Source organism: Felis catus, chromosome C2 (assembly GCF_018350175.1).
Source record: "Felis catus isolate Fca126 chromosome C2, F.catus_Fca126_mat1.0, whole genome shotgun sequence".
NCBI lineage: Eukaryota > Metazoa > Chordata > Mammalia > Carnivora > Felidae > Felis > Felis catus.
The window spans coordinates 54516014-54532849 of NC_058376.1; the positions used below are offsets into that span (position 1 = coordinate 54516014).

General features: G+C 37.7%; 1 protein-coding gene across 7 annotated transcripts in view; it reads left to right on the top strand.

The window, feature by feature from the left end:
• Positions 1 to 16836, top strand: part of BBX (BBX high mobility group box domain containing) — a 286976-nt gene that overhangs the window by 128138 nt on the left and 142002 nt on the right. The window contains exon 4 of one of the 7 annotated variants that reach the window (XM_019839647.2): positions 2205 to 2322. The exons of the other annotated variants lie outside the window; for them this stretch is intronic. The gene's annotated coding sequence lies outside the window, so the exon portion shown is untranslated. The remainder of the gene's footprint in view (positions 1 to 2204; positions 2323 to 16836) is intronic. 7 annotated transcript variants of the gene reach the window in all.

A 16836-nucleotide genomic window follows, 5' to 3' on the forward strand; every position in this document is an offset into this window, starting at 1 on the left:
TTTGGTTGGCAATGCTTAGGTGTATCGTCCCTATGAAAATAAATCGTATCTCTTTCCTACATTGTGTTCAAAGCACAAGCTGTATCTGAAACGTTGACTAGTACTCTTTATTCACTGTCCATGTTATGAAAAAGCAGCCATTATATGTGTTAAAAAATTCTAAGTATTGCTTAGAAAGCAAATTAAAAAATAAATAAAAGCATGTAGTCAGCAAAACCTAGCCAGTCACTAGAGGGCAGAGCAGCTCTATATTTTAGGCCTCATTTGAAAATTTCTGGTTTAAAAATTGCTGAACATAGAAAAATATATTGATGCACAATTAAATAGAAATTTCTTTGTATTCTTATTATCTTGTCTTGCTGTGAAATCCAATAACATGCTTACCCTTGTATCAGAGGAGCTTTCTGGCAATTACATTGCTTTCAAAAGCAATGATTATTTAGAAGAGTGTAAGTATCCCTCAAGAGAAAATACTAAAGCAATAGTAATAGAAAGAATAATGCATTAAGTGATTTCTTTTTTTAATTAAAAAAACATTTTTAATGTTTATTTATTTTTGAGAGAGAGAGAGAGCGTGAGTAGAGGAGGGGCAGAAAGAGAGAAAGACACAGAGTCCAAAGCAGGATCCAGGCCCTTGAGCTGTCAGCACAGAGCCTGACACGGGGCTCGAATTCACAAACCATGAGATCATGACCTGAGCCGAAGTTGGACACTTAACCAACTGAGCCACCCAGATGCCCCTAAATCATTTTTACTATAGTACCCTGAAATCGAATTGCATGCAGTATAGACTTCAGTTGAGACATGAGAGAATAAGTTTGAGACAGGCTTACTAGTATTTAAATCTAAGAATTCATTGAAACATGGAGCATTTTTTGATCTTTCAGCTGAAATGTGTTGAATCATTAAGGCTTTGAAATTACCAAGTTATAAAAGCAATGAACTAACTCTAGCTTCTTTTTTAAATGTTAAAATTTTATCAAGTGGCCATTCACTTAATTCACTTAATTTTTTTGAAATTTTCTATCATTCTGATATAGTTTCATCTTGACTTACTTTTTCTGATAGATTTTTAAAATAAATGAAGCACTGAGGTAGTGTCCTAGTGAGTAAACTGAGTAGTTCAGTGTCTCAAAAGAAAATTTTATTTTGAATGTGTAGTTTGGATTTATATGATTTATACAGGATTTATTTTTTTTGAAGTTTATTTATTTATTTTAAGAGAGAGAGAGATATTGTAAGCGGGAGAGGGGCAGAGAGAAGAGAGGGCGAGAGAACATCCCAAGCAAGCTCCATGCTGTCAGCACAGAGCCTGAAATGGGGCTTGAACTCATGAAACTGCGAGATCATGACCTGAGCTGAAACCAAAAGTCAGATGCCTAACTGACTGAGCCACCCAGGCACCCGTATACAGGATTCATTTCTTTTTAAAAAAAAAATTTTTTTCAACGTTTATTTATTTTTGGGACAGAGAGAGACAGAGCATGAACGGGGGAGGGGCAGAGAGAGAGGGAGACACAGAATCGGAAACAGGCTCCAGGCTCTGAGCCATCAGCCCAGAGCCTGACGCGGGGCTCGAACTCACGGACCGCGAGATCGTGACCTGGCTGAAGTCGGACGCTTAACCGACTGCACCACCCAGGCGCCCCCAGGATTCATTTCTAATAGAGAACGTGGGATATCAGAAAAAGCATTGGATTTTGGAATCAGAAGAATTGGGGCTCCAATTATCATCTTGCTTATGACCTTAAACAAGTCACTTTAGCCCTCTGGAGTAAACATTTTCTAAGTTGGAGAATTGGAAAAAGTAAATATATATATTATTTACAGCTGGGTCATTTTGAGGATTAGGTGTTTGTGTCTGTGTATGTGTGTCTCCAAAGATGAGACTGTAAAGACAAATTTTAATAGATAATGATGTAAGCTCAGAAAAACCTTAGAAATAACTTTGAATTGATTATCTTATAAATGTAGTAACACGAGGGCACCTATTACACACTGTAGAGTACCAAAAATGTAGTTTCCAATCCAAAGTGAGATTGCTGACTTCCTCCCTGTCTCTCGAGTGTCTCTGGCTGCTTAGCTTCTCTGTAACTCTTGACTCTTTCGCTCCTCTTACACCGTGCTCTGTTTGTTTCCGTGTTTCCTCTCTCTGTGTTTCTCCTGACTGTCTTTGGTCTCTCTCTGTGTTTTTCTTGTCCCAGGCACCCTCAGGAAGACCCCAAGCCTCTAGCAGTACCTGGTATCATCTCCAGCATGTTTATAGATGTGGAGGATTCACTGGGATATTGAGAAATACCAGAGGCGAGTTGTTCTACCGTAGTAAGTCAATCAGCATTTACTAAGTGACTACTGTTTACAGAGCACAGTCGGTGATGCGTTGGGCAAAGAAGAGTGAGTTAGGGCATAGCTGAGAAAAAATAAATCTGTAATCTCTTCTAAGTGGTCCTTGCAGGCTAGACACACATGCAAATGAAAACAGCAAAATAAAAAGCTGACAAATAATTGCATAGCTGAGTGGTGTGGTATGTGTGCTGCACAGGCCCAGAGTTGATGGAGTAGAGAAAACCAGGTGGTACTATTCAGGTTTCCTGCATGAGTTTAAAGTAGGATTGGAAGAAAGATACAGGAAGAGAGGGTGGAAGTGAGTAATTTCTGTGAGGCTTGGCCAGCCTGTTGGATTGCCTGTGAGTGAATTCCTGATGGGAGGGTAGTAAAATAAAGAGTGCTAAGCTATAGCCTACCAAGAGCTGACTTGCCTTCAACTTCTTAGAGAAATTCAAGTTATGAAAAGAAGTACAGCCTAGTTGAGACTTCCCATAAACATAAGTGGTATCTCTTGCTAGTTTTAGAATTTATAGAGTTTAAGGGTAAATTGTGACTATGAAATAATAAAGAGGTACCCTATGACATAAAATGAGTACATGCCATTAGAATGTAATCTAGGGATGCATTTAATTTTTTATTTTTATTTTTATGTATTTTTTATTTTGAGAGAGAGAGTGTGGGTAAGGGAGAGGGGCAGAGGGGGAGACAGAGAAAATCTTAAGCAGGCTCCACGCTCAGTGTGGAACCTGATGCGGGGCTTAGTCCCACAACCCTGGGATCATGACCTGAGCCGAAATCAAGAATCGGAGCCTTAATCGACTGAGCCACCCTAGGCACTTCTAGGGATGCATTTTAAACATGAAGATGAAATAAAACAGAAAACCCTTATAACAAGTTGTTTTTGTATTAAAATTTAATTTTTGCCCATATATTTTAGACAGTCTTACCTACAGACACACCATGATTTTCAGAACTGGATATGGTTTGAATACCACCCCTGCTAGCTGTGTAATGTTGGGCAGTTTTCATAACTCTGAATACCAGTTTCCTCATATGTAAGCTAAGGATGAAAATATTTACCTCAGAGCTATTGTGTGAATTAAATAATTTTATAAATTCTTGAATGCATGTTAGGTTCTTGTTACTTACACTTAAAAAGCATCTTTAAAATAGTTTCTTTTTTTTATTTAAAAAAAATTTTTTTAATGTTTATGTTTATTTTTGAGACAGAGAAAGAGCATGAACGGGGGAGGGGCAGAGAGAGAGAGAGAGAGACACAGAATCGGAAACGGGCTCCAGGCTCTGAGCCATCAGCCCAGAGCCTGACGCGGGGCTTGAACTCACGGACCGCGAGATCGTGACCTGAGCCGAAGTCGGACGCTCAACCGACTGAGCCACCCAGGCACCCCTAAAATAGTTTCTTAAATATAGTGTTATTTCTGAGAACTTTTAAAAAATAGAAGCAACCCCATAGTATTCAGAAATGCTATATATACAGGGAATATTTATAACATTGGGAGAAGATACAGACAATAACATTACCATGAATAGCTGAGTACTACCTACTACCAACTTAGGAGACAGAGCTGCTCCTGGCCTGGATGGATTCCATTACTTCTCTTTAAGATCACGCCCCTCCCCCTACCCTCCCAGTCCTGAATGTTGACTTTATTACTTCCTTGTTTTTCCTTACAGTTATTTCACATATTTACGTATCCCCTACATTGTTTTCCTTGTTTTTGAATTTTATATCAGTAATACAATATCCTGTTTTCTGATGGAACATGTATTTTTGCCGCCCAGCATCATGTTTGAGTCCTCCTTGCTTATACTTGTAATTCACTTATGATCACAGTTGTATTTCATTGTCAGAAAATAATACAATTTATTTATCCACTTTCTTTTGATGGTCATTTTATTTTTTATTTTTTTGTTTATTTATTTATTTTGAGAGGGTAAGAGAGAGAGTGCATGTGAGTAGGGAAGGGACAGAGAGAGAGGGAGAGAGAGAAGGCTCTGTGCTGTCTGCATGGAGCCAACATGGGACTCAAATCTCACAAACTGTGAGATGATGACCTGAGCCACAATCAAGAGTCGTATGCTCAACTGACTGAGCCACCCAGGCACCAGCCTCCCTTCTTAATTAGTTTTATCCTTTGTGGCAGCTGCTTTTATTTGCCACAGTTTTCCACTTGTACCTTCTCTCAAACCCACTTGAATCAGACACCCTGAAATAGCTGGGTGTGTTTGCTAGCTAAGTAATTCTCCCAAGAAAACCACATCATAATAGTGTTGTGTTCTCTTACGTTAAATGAAAATTGTTAGGTGTTCTTGACTTCTGAAGACAGTTGGGGCAGAGAAATAAACGTACACATCTTTTACTGATTTCTTTTTTCCTTAATTCGAGTTGAGATAGAGAAAGAGTGACCCACAGAGACTGTATGCAAGCTGCAGTGACTTAACCTGTTTGGTTCTGCATTGCAAAAGTCTCCAAAGCTCAGGGACTTGGCTCTACTTGTATTGGCCACTCTTTCCCCTTTTCTGTCCCTCATCCACTTCTGTTTTTCTCAGCCAGTGGTTCTTTTGGTATCTGATTATACTTCTCCACTCCATTCCTGTTTTCATATTATAGTTCTTCCAACCTTATACTTTGCACTTAGTGGTCTGTAATTTTAGTTGGTTGAGTTCCATATTTTGCCTGTTGTCAGACTGGTTGCTCTATCAGCCACATTCATTTTCTGAGGTTTTCCAGGAGTGTACCAGGATCTAGCCAAGTGCCTAGTGTTTATTATTCATTAAATATTTATTGAATGAAGAAAGGAATGGTGTAAATGCCTGAAAAGCACTGAAATGCCTTTTCCTTGCTTAGCAATAATAATTTCCCCAAAAGCAGTGGGCAAAAATCATGCATACTGAAAACAGTTCTGCCCTTGGGTAGCTTTCTAGACCATAAGTAGTTGTTTTTCCTTGAGTTTCACTCTGGTTTTTTGGAAAAATGAGAATGGTAGACCAGTGATCTGTAAGATTCCTTTTGACTCCAGCATTTTGTATTCTCTCTTCAATTGAAATGGAAATTAGTTTCTCTCTGGATGTCTAGGCACTACTACCAAAGCCTGAATCCATCTACCTTACTGGGCTTTAGGCCCATGACTGTGTCACAGCAACCTGGCAGTTATTGTCTCCCATAACCACAGCAGGTGGGGCATATGTCGAACTTTCCTTTCCTCTCTTTGTTATTTAGGGTTGATTTGTTCTAAAGAAAGACTACATTTATCATTCTTTGTAAAAGTATATTGAATGCCTTTGACTTCCCAGGTTCATTCACCAGGCTGCCCAGGCATTGTTCAGTGTACAACCTAGACTTTTGCACACTCTTGCTCTTCCTCCCCTTCCTTCAACCCCCAAACTGTGTCCAGGGCAGTTTGTCCTACCCTTTGTTATTTGCTGTACAACTTAACCCCATGTCTTTTCTCATATAGTTCAGTTACCATTTTTGAGTCAGTGTTGATTTTTACTGTTGGGCCTTTCCTTGGAGGCAGTGAGTGTGTATTCATCTGGTGCTAGCAGAAGCGTTGTCCATTCCTTTCTCCTGTGGCTTCTCTGCTAGGGATGTCCCAACTTCCCATAGATGGCAAGTGAGGGCCTGAACTCATCCCCTCACTACTTTCACTCGGACTTCCCATAGCTCCTGCAGGGACTCTAAATGTATTACTTGTCCAGATTTCATTTTGTGACTGCCTCTGAACTCCATGTATCAAAGGCCAGGGGCACCAGAGAGCAGACTACATGGAGAAGGGCACAAATTCTGTCTTTGCTTTCTATAAATTGTAAGTAAACATTGCCCAGTCCCTCCTGAGGGTTCTGGTCTTGGACCTGTGTGTTTGACTATGAACTAAAATTAAGCAGGTTCCTTCTGACTTTTATTCAGGAACACAAAATAATGTAATACTTCCACAATATCATGAATTTGCTTTGTGAAAAATCCCGCATAATTCTGGCAAATTTTAAGAAGAGAATAGGCCAGAGAAGAATTGTCTATCTAACCAAAAAAAAAAAAAAAAAAAAAAAAAGAAAGGAGAAAGGAGGAAACTTCTTCAATGAAGGATTTACTTTTAGCAGCATTAACATAATTAGAAATCAGATTTGGAATTTAGAAAATCTTTGTAGGGTGTTTTTTTTTTAATGTTAAATTACTTATTACTGAGAGCCCAGTGGTTAACCACCTGCCTCCAGCCTCCATACACATAAAAGATTCGAGATTTACGGGGCTCTCCAGCCATGAAAAACAAGAAGCCAGACTATCTGTGATAATTCACCCCTCCTAACTGCTTACTTGACAAAACTCTACAAAAACATATTATGCCAGATGTCCTATTCTCAAAAGAAGCAGTTAATACCATCCTATCTCTAGAGGAACAGATTATGTTTTGTTCCTCAGGAATGCAAGGAAACATCCTTTTATGCTTATAAGGGAAAAATGGGAGAAATTACCTGACGTGAAGACTTTACTGATAGGAGAATACTCATTCTAAACTAGTCTTAAATTGTGTCTTTGATTAATGTAAAAGGTTTGACCTATTAAGTATTCACATTAATATTTTAAACGATCAGTTATAAAAGTCTCTTTTGTAATACTAATTCACTTAGTATTTTATTAATTTAGACAGGCTTGAAAGTGCTTCAGGAAACCTACAGTACTCATTCAGTATTCTTGTTTTTAATATCACTTGAAAGAAAACTGTATATTCTCTAATAATTAAGTTCCAGCAAATACTAATAATACACTATTGTGTTAATAATGGATTGTCCTTTAGTACAGTAAAAAGTGTATAAATACATATAAACATCTGACATAAAGTTTCCCTTCAGAAACTAGGAAGTACACTTATTACAGATTTTGCATTGAATGGGCTTAACTTGAAAGAGGCATTTTTAGATGCTGCATTAAGAATAAACTTTAAATATTTAAGTTTTACTGTTGTGTTTTATCTGTTATACAGCAAAGTTAGTAATTCATGTAAAAGTAAGCTCAAAGTTGGGCTTTGTGTAATTAAACATGTAATTATACAAAATATCAACTTTAAAAATAGTTTTGAATAACTTCACTCAAATGTAGGTGTTGCTGGAATAACAATATTCATTTTGCCTGGTAGTTTATATCTGGCTAACAAAACAGTGAAATGTTCAGATGGGTCTGTAATTTTGAGGAAGCAGAGGTGGTCTGTTTTCCCAAAGTTAATTTCCCAGTATATTACCATTCGTTATCTTAGTTGCAAAATTCACATTTCTAAAGGGTTACTAGGTTTTATTAAACCCGAAAAATAAATCACCAAGTTTTTTTTGTAAAAATAGTGGAGAAGGAAGTGGAGCACCTGCACTTTTTTTGTTTCTTCTTGCCTTGAGGAATCAGGACTCCTCCGGGAAGCTCACCTGACATCGTAGTGTTGTTAAAGATCACTAAATATGGTTTTCTTTTGTGTGTATTTGTCCCACCAAATCTTACTCAAAATCTGTGTTTCTTTTGTACTTAGCCAGTGGACACTTCACTCCCTTTCCCTGTGCTAGCCAAGCACCTTGTCTCATTTGAATGATGGCATCATTGCCCTTAGGTTAAGGTTTGTTTTGAGCTTAGAGGAATCTTGGCTGCTCTTTTCATCCATTTATAGTTATTTGCTGTTACTTAACCCTTAACACTGGTCAGATGGCAGTGTTACTTTCTGTGAGTCTCAAGCTGCCCTGTATTGTGTGTTCATCAATTAATAACCTGCCAATTACTAAGAACCACTAGGGACCTAGAGAAGGTGGTGCTTGGGACCTCTTGAGTCAGAGAGGTAGATCTCCACACCCAGGAGGAGTGGGTCTGATTTTCTCTAAATGGAGTCTCCCTCCCAGTCAGCTGTTCTCGCCGGATTAAAGCTCATGAAGACGCCTTTATTCTCTTACTGGAGCTTACTCAAGGATCGATTTGAGTACGTTTCTTTTTGCTTCAAACTTCTAAAACTGTGCCAGAGATTTTGTTGATTTGTTGGTAATTATTTGCATTTAAATGATCTCAAAGACCCTTTTCATTAAAGGGTTCTGGCTCTTTTCTCTTAGTTGTTAGTAAGGATGGTGAAATCATGATGGATTGTTTTCTCCTATTTATTCCTGTACATTTTTCTGGAACTAAAAAGACCAATAAGGGATACCCACCCTTTCTCACCCCTCATTTTCAGTGAGAGTTTATAGTTACAGAGAGGATGAACTGTGGACCAGTTATAGGATTTAAATCTGATTTTCAGTAGACTTTATATTGAAGACTAATTGTCTATAATTAACAGGTTACTGATGATTGATGATGATGTGGAAGTGTCTGGAGTGGAGGTTAAAACAGTAAGAGCTCAAGAGTCATGGATTTACTACAATCATTTGAGACACTAATAGAAGAGGGTCACTAGAAAGTTATGGTTCATGCTGTAGGAAATTAAGAAATTTGGAGGAAGTAGGTATTATTCTGCCCAGGATCATGGAGAGGAAGAGAGAAGGAGCATTTTAAATAAGGTGCTCTGGGCAAGCAATGAGATGCAAAGAAGTACCCAAATGCCAGTAGCTGGGCCCTGAATGCATCTTACAGGACATAGAGAAGGCAAAGGAAGTTTGGAGCCAGATTTTGCATGTGTCTCTGTGTGTATGTGTGTCTTTGTGTGTGTCTGTGCTGAAGAGAGAGAGTGAGGAGAGGCAGGGAGGGGGCAAAAAAGATGTCAGTGCCAACCTAAACAATTACATTCTGAGAGTAGACTATGAAGTGCCATTGAAGAGTCTGGATCCAGAGAGTGAGAGGCTCAAAGCATGATTATGAATAAATCTACTGATAGAGATTAGTTTGGAAATGGGGATTATCATTTAGAAGCTACTGTAATCATCTCTTGGGGGTGAGGTGGTACCAAAGGACTTAAAGAAGGAAGAAAATACATTCATTTATGTTTTTTTTAAAAAATATTTACTAAATATATGTAAAATATATTTTATTTACAGCATGTGTGAGGCACTCTGAAGGGGTTTCCCGTATTATCTGTGTCTATTCTTCCATCCTAGGAAGTAGGTACTAGCCTCCTTTTATAGATGAATGAACAGACACCCTTGAATTAGACAGCAAGTAGTGGTGTAAAAATCCATGGCCAGGCCTATCCGGCCACTAATACTCTTTGCTCTGGCTCACGAAGCATGGAAATAGAGAACAGATGAATGTTTTATCCCTGATTTGATTTTTATCCTTTATTTGGAATTATTAGATGGATCCAAATTAGGACTCTATTCATGCATATTCTTATACACATAATTGTATGTCAATACACTGGAGTTTGAGTTTGATACAGATATTATTATATATTTGGCTCAGCTATGTCTCTCTCACAGCCTGTAGGAAAATTCTCTTTCCTGATAATTTATTTCACTTTATTTTATTTTGTTTTATTTTTATTTTTTTTAATGTTTGTTTATTTTTGAGAGAGAGAGAGAGAGAGCAGGGGAGGGGCAGAGAAAGAGGGAGATACAGAATCCAAAGCAGGCTCCAGGCTCCAAGCCATCAGCCCAGAGCCCCACATGGGGCTCGAACTCACAGACTGTGAGATCATGACCTGAGCCGAAGTCTGACGCTTAACCGACTGAGCCACCCAGGCGCCCTGATTTTTTTTTTAATTTTTATTAAAATAATTTTTTTAATGTTTATTTTGAGAGAGAGAGTGAAAGAGACAGAGTGTAAGTGGGAGAGGGGCAGAGAGACACACACACAGAATCTGAAGCGGGCTCCAGCCTCTGAGCTGTCAGCACAGAGCCCAACGTGGGGCTTGAACTCACGAGCTGTGAGATCATGACCTGAGCTGAAGTCGGACGCTTAACTGACTGAGCCACCCAGGCGCCCCTCTACTCTGATAATTTAGAGAAAAATGTCAGTTGACAAAACTTGGGTCCATATTATGTTTTATACCAATGAAGAACAAATAGCAAGAGATTATATTTCCTACCAAATAGTAATTTTAGTCTACAAGAAATGAAATCAGTGTCCCACTTTCCTAGAATAAAAATTATAGGATAAACTGGAATATTTAGAAAAAGAATTATGGTTAATTTAATTTGTTTGCAATGAAAGTTAACTAGAAAATTTTTAATATCTGCAGATCATTGCAGAAATGTTAGTACACAACTGAATTTCTTGTTAATAGTAGACTGAAGTTTATTTTTTCTTTAAAGTTTATTTATTTTGAGAGAGAGAGAGAGAGAGAGCGAGCGAGCACGCGAGGGGCAGAGAGAGGGGGAGAGAGAGAATCCAAAGCAGGCTCCGTGCTGTCAGTGCAGAGTCCAGTGCGGGGCTTGAACTCAGTAACTGAGATCATGATCTGAGCCAAAACGAAGGCTCAGACGCTTTTAACTGGCTGGGCCACCAAGGTGACCCGAGTGGAAGTTTATTTTTTAATGAGAGGATGATCTTGGAGTCATCACTCTAGTGATTAATAACTGTTTTATGGTTTAAGATATACTATGTGGATGAGGTTGGAGATTTGAAGAATTGTAGGTACTGACAGCCAATGAATTGCCCACTGTCAACACCAACAATCTTTCTGCCTCCTGCCTAACATTTTCCGAGAGGTTATTTTATTTTATTAATTTTTTTTTAATTTTTATTTTTGAGAAAGAGAGAGACAGAGTGTGAGCAGGGGAGGGGTAGAGGGAGATGGAGACACAGAATCTGAAGCAGGCTCCAGGCTCTGAGCTGTCAGCACACAGCCCGACTCAGGGCTCGTACTCATGAAACGTGAGTTCATGACCTGAGCCGAAGTTAAATGTTCAACCGACTGAGCCACCCAGGCGCCCCATCTGAGAGTTTTTGTTAAATTGATGTTAGCTTGTTTTTATAATTTGTTACTTTATGCTAATTTCCCAAAATGTGGTTGAGGAACATCTATTAGTTTTGTTTTGGCTAAATGAGATTATATACATATTTTAAGTTACTGTTTTATCCTCAAACTGTGCTAAAAATAAAAAGTGAGGGCTTCTGGGAGTTTTTTTTTTTTTGTTTTCTGGGGGGTTTTTTTGTTTGTTTGAATCCTGATTCTTATTTCTCTTCGTATAACCTGCATTTTCTTAAAGCAAAAATAGTTTTAGGTTCACAAATAGGAAGCAGCTGTCTGAAATATGTTCATTGACTCAGCTGAATGTCTGCTGTTGCCCAACAAAAGTTATTTGATTTGGGTAGTGTAAAGAAATAAAAATAAGCATTCAGATTCGATTTTGGCTGCTGTAATAAAAACTTCTGTCTGTAACTTGAAGTCTTAAAATCTACATGTAGTGTAATCTTACATTGCAATTTGGAGAGATTTGAGTCTAAACACTACTGAGACTGCTAATAAGAGTAAATGATAATATACCTACCATTTCTTTTAACTTATTTCCTTGATCCTCAGAGGAAGACGAATCGTCATCTGAAGATTGGCCTGACAAGGGATACATCTCAATATTGTTCACAATATGAAAAAAAAAAGTAATTTTCCGTGTGTGTGGTGTTTGGCGAAAAGCAATGAACTCTTTTAGTTTCCCAAAGAAAATCAGTCCAAAGAATGAAATGGACATAGCCAGAAGCATATGGAGAATGATGTCCCAAAACACTTTTAGGAACTGTAAAATTGAGTGCAGTGGTATAAAACTATTCATACATTTTATTAGGTCCATATAGGACTGCAAACTGATTGTCTTCTTGAGATACTGTTGCTGTAAATATTTTTTGAGAAAAAGAGTGTTGATAAGTCTCTGGCATTAACTAAATATTCACAGTGGAACAGTGTCTTAAAGAATACATTTTATTGCACTTACAAATCCAGGTTAATTTTATGATTCTGTCTTCTGAGATCCTTTTCTTGAAAATCATGTGTCTGCAAAGTTGCTACTTGTGACTTGTTCATCCTTGATAGGTACAGAAGATTAATATGGTTGGGGAATGTCCTAAACACCAAATTATGACCATTAATAAAACCCATTATTAACTTGGCGAGTTGGAAATGCTACCTCCTGTTTGATGACTTTCAGACGAAATGTTGTCTCTTGTTTGGAATGTTGAATTGAGAATGAGAGCAGATGTCCTGGAGTTATTTGTTTGAGACTGTAAAGATCTCTTCACCTTAGATCTCCAAGTATAAAATAGTGTATTAATTATTTTATATATTCTTATATAACTCTTAACATTGGCTACGTAAGAAAGATTGTTCTTATTCCAAAGTCACAATCTGAAAAGTAAGTACTGGGAGAATTTGACCTGTTGATAGCAAGGTTCTAGCTACTTTATGTAGACATATGATAAAAAATGGCATTTTGAGTTAAAGGAGAGCTAAGATAATAGGACTGCAGTTCTCAAGCATAATTGAATATTTTGTAGACCAGGTAGAAACTTCTTGGATAGTTTACAGTGTTTTTGTATCTGTGTTGTGCTGTGTTGTCACCCATTTCTCAAGCTAGCATCCTCTAAGTGTAAGGTGTGAATTGTTTAGAGGTTGAAATTGGGGATGATATGAAAGGACAGCTGGGAAAGAGGAAGAATGTAGACTATGGTATTTTTAGTAAGCACTGTAGTCTGTTGGAATTGGGGTGACCAGTTAATTAAACCTTTCCAGGAAAATACTATGATCTTGTGACAAATTCTCTCATATGTCTGAATGCCTTCTTAGTTCTCATATATTGTTTGGCCTTTTTTTTCAAGGTACCTGTCAAGGCAGTGGGTGCTCAGTATATTTATGTTGAATGGTGAATGACTGTTGGTCATTTTAATGAAATGAATTTAATGACATGAATTTTAATGAAATGAAATTTTTATATTTTGTCAAGGGTGTCAATGATTTGCTCTGTGTTTTAAAAATGTTAAGTGAATAAACTTCAGTTGCCTTCAGAAATGTTACCTTTTAGACTTTCTCAGTGATGAATGAAAATGAAAAATTAACACAGGGACACCTTTGTACTGGTGTCAGCTCTTTAATCTTTTTTTTTATGTTTGAGAGTGTTTTATTTTATTTATGTATTTATTTTATATATGTTTTATTTATTTATGTTTTATTTATTTTGAGAGAGAGAGAGAGTGCAGGGGAGGTGCAGAGAGAGAGAGACAGAGACAGAGACAGAGACAGAGAGAATACCAAGCATGCTCCTTGCTTTTGGTGCAGAGCCTGAGGCCTGGCTTGATCTCACAAACCAAGAAGAGATCATGACCTGAGCCAAAACCAAGAGTTGGAAGCTTAATGGACTCAGCCACCCAGGCACCCCTCAGCTCTTTTATCTTGAACAAGTTCTGCAACCTTGAGCCAGTTTCCCAATTTGGACTTCCAATTTCCTCTTCTTTGAATGAGAGAGTTAAATTAGATAATCTTTATAGTTTGTTCTAACTGTATAAATCTGTGATTTTGAATGAAGAACAAAGTAGAGGAGTGCAAAATGAGTACGAGTATTCCTAAATCAAGTTAGAAGTGTTTAATAAGAGAAGCAGGCACATTCAAAAAGTTTTTAGCAGAATTTTGATGAGGCAGAAAAGTGAACAAGTTGGTAGAGAAAACCTTCCTTATAGGAGAAATGGGGCAAGGATTTGCATAGTAGCAAAAGCTTGTGGGAGATGTCAAGACAATGAGATTTGTTTGCTTAGAACGAAGAGTTTTTCTTGGGGTAAGATGTGAGTTTTCATATTCTCTGTCTAAAAGGTCCATTTCTGATAAAACGGCCATTTAAAATCCGTTTTTAATAAAGTTTTATTCAACATTTTTTTAAAAGTCAGGATTTTTGCTACAGTACCCACCTACCATCCCACCCACTGCCTCTCCAAACCACAGGAATCCTATTATTCATTTCCTCTTTAACTGAGTTGTATAGTTTACTCACAAAATTCAAAGTATAGCCAAAAGTTAAAAATTCATTAGGCTGTTGGAGAATGAAAATAATACTGATAAAGGTCAAAATGTGTCTCCTTTATGTTTTCCTTTTTACAAATTGCTCTTGATAAGAATAGATTATTTTAACCGTTTGACCCATGTCAAATTTTGTTTTCCTTACAAATATCTCTTATTCAGGATAATGTGTGTCTAATCTAAACTTTCAGACATTAGCATAGCATATTGCATGCAGAATTCCTTAAATTCAAGGAGCCTATTTGTTAGAAACACATTTCTTCTAAACATGTAACTTTTCTTTTTATTGGTGGTAAATTCAAGGAGCCTATTTGTTAGAAACACATTTCTTCTAAACATGTAACTTTTCTTTTTATTGGTGGTTTCTTCTCATCTGAAAGACTCATAGAACATTTTGTGTAAAAAAGCAACTATCTTCAGTGAGTCCTCAAGTATTTAATTTATGTTGGAGTAACAAAATGAATTCAGAGTGGTCAGACCCCAAAATGTAAAGTTCATCATTCTTTTCTTTTGGGGAAAAAAATGCATTCAAATTTATAGATGATGTAATTTGACCAAAACCATTAATAATACTTATAATGATATATTTTTGAAGGGAAAGCAGTCTGCAAGTAAATCTATCTATAATGCCTTAAAAAATTGGAAATAATGGAGCGCCTGGGTGGCTCAGTCGGTTAAGCGGCCGACTTCGGCTCAAGTCATGATCTCTCGGTCCGTGGGTTCGAGCCCCGCATCGGGCTCTGTGCTGACAGCTCAGAGCCTGGAGCCTGTTTCAGATTCTGTGTCTCTCTCTCTCTCTGACCCTCCCCTGTTCATGCTCTGTCTCTCCCTGTCTCAAAAATAAATAAAACGTTAAAAAAATTTTTTTTTAATTGGAAATAAGTGTTAGAGGAGCCTGAAAATAAGCATTTTTATGTAAATATCTTTGAAAATTCTCAGACTGTAAGTAGTATTAAAAAGTATGCCTGTTGATTTTACTTGATTCTTTTCTTTTAATAATTCCCAGCAGTGCCTTTGATCTGAGAAGGTGTCATCTGAATGTTCTTTCAAATACACACATTGTGTAATTCCTAAGTCATTATCTCACTACCCTTTTTCATTTTTCTCAAATTATTCCAAGCTTATAATAATAAGATAAAAAGATCTCCTTTGTAACAATTTTAAAGCTAAATCATTGTGGAAGTTTCATACTGGAAACCTTTGCACTAGTAATGACTTCGGGACTCTTGACATTTAGCTGGATGACTGATCCTAGTGTATAGCTGCCAAGTAGAGGGAAGACATTGAGGCATGCGATGCGCAGAATTGCTTTGACTCACTCCCGTCCCCTGGCAGCGGTTGCAGCCTGGAGGCAGCAATACCAAATCTGTACACTTGCATGTCTGAAAGCTGCTTTTCTTAGGCTCCCACAGCAGTTTGTATAGACGAGGAGCCAAAGTAAGATGTCTACAGAGACTTTCTCAAAAGCAATTCACTTAAAACCTACAAAGAACTCCTTTGAGATTTGGTCCTATCACTACGCCCCTCAGACTTGTATTAAAGCCTTTGCTGGAGAAGTAGTGTTAGGAACAGGCCTGCTAAGTTCTGTTGTGTTGAAATCTGTTGTAGAATGTTTCAAGAAATATAGCTTAGAATAATTTAGAGCTGGAAGGCCCTCTCCAGGCACAGATGGAGGGAACCAGAGATTCAGAGGTTAGATGATTTAGTCAAGGGAGGCTTCTGCTTTGACTCGATATTTGAGTCCAAGTTTTCAGACTTCCTCTTATGGGTGTTTTTACCATTTCGGAAATACGTTCTGATGAGTAGGAAGAAGTAAATACCAAAACAACAACAAAAAGGACACTTTTAACCATAGCTTAAAAATTAAGGAGAAGTGCTTTGCCTCAAATTTGACAGGAGGACACAGATAAAAGTTTCAGACCCTGGAAATGGGAACTGATTCAGAGCTAAATATGTGGTGCATCTGTACTTACTCTGTGAGATGAGAAGTAAAAGATGGCAGTTCTGAGGGAAATCAGAACTTTTCCTCTCTATTAAATACTAAAGGTTGACCTGTGAACTTCTACGTATGGGTCGTCACTTTTTTGGCACTTGTTGAGGAAATGGTGTCTCCTCGGCTAATGCAAGCTGAAGGACAATACTGGTGGGAAGCAGAAATGGCTCCTTTTACCCTGTCCATGAACAGTAACGGTTTCCACTTTAGTAACTGCTAGGTCTGTTCCCTTCTCAAAATCACTGATGTAAATTGCTCCACAGAAGCTGCATTGTCCCCATTCCACTAGATTTTCTTTGATGATCTAGAAGAAACTCAAAGCTTTAATAACACCTCTGTTTGTCTTTCATGCATATATGGGCAGTAGTTACCCACATAGACCTTTAAAATTTCAAAATAAAAATGCAGCTGTAGTATCTAAGAATAATTTAATGGAAGCATCCCATTTCTACTTAGAGAAGAATAAAAAAGTAGTATCAGATAGTGGAAAAGGTTCTAATTTTGTGGTCAAGAAACCTGGATCTTACCTCTGCCACTAACTTGTTTGGTGAACTTGAGCTAACCTTTGATCCCTATGGGTCTTGGTTTTTTCCTCACCTG